This window comes from Medicago sativa, chromosome 6, assembly GCF_051527215.1.
Source record: "Medicago sativa cultivar Bolivia chromosome 6, Bolivia_mono, whole genome shotgun sequence".
NCBI classification, from domain to species: domain Eukaryota; kingdom Viridiplantae; phylum Streptophyta; class Magnoliopsida; order Fabales; family Fabaceae; genus Medicago; species Medicago sativa.
In genome coordinates, this window is record NC_140754.1 from 18,988,810 (window position 1) to 18,992,150 (window position 3,341).

General features: G+C 36.8%; 1 non-coding gene across 1 annotated transcript; it reads right to left on the minus strand.

The window, feature by feature from the left end:
• Positions 1-270: 270 nt before the first annotated feature.
• LOC146913456 (small nucleolar RNA R71) lies at positions 271-377 on the minus strand. Its single transcript, XR_015017113.1, has one exon. It is a non-coding gene; the product is annotated as a small nucleolar RNA R71 (small nucleolar RNA).
• Between the last annotated feature and the right edge of the window lie 2,964 nt (positions 378-3,341).

Here is a 3,341-nt window from a genome sequence, read left to right on the forward strand (position 1 = left end):
GAAATAGAACCTGCACTTGTTCACTTAGTGCAGCAAAATCAATTTTTCGGATCACCCACTGAGGATCCGAATTTTCATATTTCAACCTTTTTAAGACTCAGTGGAACCTTGAATGCAAACCAAGAGGCCGTAAGGCTGCACCTCTTTCCTTTCTCCTTAGGGGGTAGAGCTAGTGCTTGGTTTCATTCATTGGAAATTGGTTCTATCTTTTCATGGCAACAAATGAACCAAATTTTTCTTGCCCGATTCTTTCCCTATGCTAAAACCGTCCAATTAAGGATTCAAATCACACAATTCACTCAAAAAGATGGAGAATCTCTCTACGATGCATGGGAGCGTTTCAAAGAAATGCTTAGACTTTGTCCCCATCATGGTTTAAAGAATTGGCTTATTATTCACATTTTTTATAATGGTCTTTTGTATACCACAAAAATTTATGTTGATGCAGCTGCAGGTGGAGCTTTAATGAACAAGAATTACACAGAAGCATACGCCTTGATTACAAGTGGACCGACGAGAGAGCCATCACTAATTCTTCACCCTCCAAAAAGGAGGCAGGTATGTATGAAGTCTCTAACTATGATCACCTTGCCGTTAAGATTGATGCATTAACCCAAAAATTTGAAAAAATAAATGTTAGTGTCATCTCTTCTTCTTCTGCATCTCCCTCTTGTGAAATTTGTGGTGTATTTGGCCATTTTGGCATTGATTGCGAACTAGGTAGTGTTGTTAGAAGTCCTAAGCAAGTAAACCATGCTCAATATAATCAAGGGTTTAGAAACAACCAAAATTTTTTTCAAACCCCTCAAAATCTTTTTGGACAACAAACAACACCACCCAGTTATGCAAACAACCAAAGAGTCCCTCAAAAATCCAGCTTGGAACTTTTTTTAGAAAATTTTTGTATAAATCAATCCGAGCAGCTCCAAGAGCTTGAAAATCAAACTGAATTTTTGAAGGACTCTATTGCCAAACTTACATCAACAGAAGACTCCATAGTTACTCACAGTAAGATGCATGAGACTCGGACTTCTCAAGTACCCCAACAGGTGGCTACTTCCTCACAATCCTCCGAAGTCCTCCTAGACCAAACCGAAACCAACCCCAAAAACCATATAAGTGCTATTACTCTTAGGGATGGTAAACAATTAGAGGACCCCGTTGTGAAAATTAAGAACAATGAAGGAGAGATAGGGAGTGATGAGCCTCAAAGTGAGAAAGCCATAGGAGAGAATGAAAAGCCATTCGTTTCACCATCTCATGAGCATGAAATTCCATTAACACAAGGGTTTGATGAGTCCAAGTTAGATGAGCAGTTTATGAATATTATTGAAATACTTCCAAACAAATTGCCACCTAAACTTAAGAATCTAGGAAGCTTTTCCCTACCTTGTGTCATAGGATCTGAAACTATAGACAAAGCCATGTGTGATTTGGGAGAGAATGTTAGTTTGATGCCATTGTCCCTTTCTGAAAGATTGGGTATAGGATAGATAAACCACTTTCTAACCGTCAAGCTAATGACTCTAAACGAGCGCTTCGTGGGAGGCAACCCATGAATTTTATTGCTTTTATTTTTGTTTTGTGTTATTTTAATTTGTTTTGTAGGTATTTGTCCAAATATGATGCAAAAAGGGGAAAGAAAGTTGAAGCCATTGACCAGAAACCAAAAAAAAAAAAAAAAAAATTCTCAAAAAAAAAAAAAAAAAAAAAATTTTTCTTCCCTCTTTTTACAGAAGCTTGGCACGGCCCGTGCTAATGTTGGCACGGCCGTGCCAACCTTTCACCCAAAAAAAAAAAAAAAAAAATTTTGAAAAAAAAAAAAAAAAAAAATTATTTTTTTTATTTATTTTTTTTATGTTATTCAAAACAACCTCTTTCATTCTACCTCCATAACTCTCTTCAAACTTCACCAAACCATAATCTCTCCACCAATCTTCATCAATAAACTCAAAAACCTTATTTAAACCCCAACCCCATCACTAAACCAACCTTTCGCACACAAAACCCTAACCTTCACCCAAAATCCACACCAAATCAACTAAGGTCAATTGGAATCAAAGAAGAAAGGTAAGTAGACTGAAGACTTCAGAAGTGGTGCAACCAAGAAGCAATCAACAACTCATAATCATGGGATCCAAATCAAGGATTCCAAGCAAAGAAATAGGTACAATTCTCTAATCTCTAGAACTATCTATGCTTGCAGGTACCCTGATGATTAATGTTATGGATAGACTAGGAATGGATGAACATATGATTAGGCTGTTGAATAACACAACCATGTGCTTAGGTACCTTCAAAGGGTTATGGCTTGCACCATATAAAGTAGGAAAGAGGTAGGAATGAAGAGGATTGATGAGCTGTTGTTGTGGGCTATGCTTTATAACCATTCTATTAACATTTGCTATTATTTGCATGATTATCTTGTTTCAATTGTTAACAAGAAACAGGATGATTAGAGTGATATAATGGTAGGTGGAATCATCACTTTTATTGCTAGGAAGTTTGGGGTGAGTGTGAATTAAAGGATCAAGAGGATAGAGGGGAACTATTATCTAGACTTATATACTACTTTCTCCTTCCTTAGAACTCATGACCACAATTACCAATATGAATGGAAAATTATTAGAGCTTATTGTTTGATTATTCTATCTAATCCGGACTTAAATAATTCGGAGGTGGTGGAAAATTTGCTTTATGTTGGTACTAACCCACAGGTACATAATGATGGTGATGATGGTGGTGATAAAGCGGAGGTAGGTGCAAACTTGCACCATGAACAAGAAGCCGGTGGAAGCTATAATGATGAACGGCGGGCATGGATGCAAACCAAAGTTCAAAGAATAAAGCACCGAGCAACAAAGACAAGGTGTTGAAAGAACCAATGTCCAAAGGAGCAATCGAATAAATGAAGAAAACAATCAAATGCTCTGAAACATGATACAACACCTTCACCTCCAAAGGTCTACTTTATGAACTTCAATAAAATTGTGAGCTTTCCTCTTCCTTTACTCTTTCTTCTTCCTCCTCTTCTTCTACTTCTCCTTCTTCTTCTTCTTCTTCTTCTTCTTCTCCTTCCTCTTCTTCTTCTTCTTTTATTTTTTCTTTTGAATCATTGAGGACAATGCTTCTCCTAAGTGTGGGGGGGGGGGGCCTAATAAAGTGTCTAGAGTCGTAGTGTTCCCAAACTCCCTTGAACTTTATTCTTTTGTTTTGTTTTTATAACAAGAGGCATGACTAGTAGCTTGTTTTTAATGAAAAAATGGCATGAAAATTTTTGTTTTGTCTCTTTCTTAAAGGTTGCCTCTTGTACATGAAAGTAGTTTCTTGTGTTTCTTATG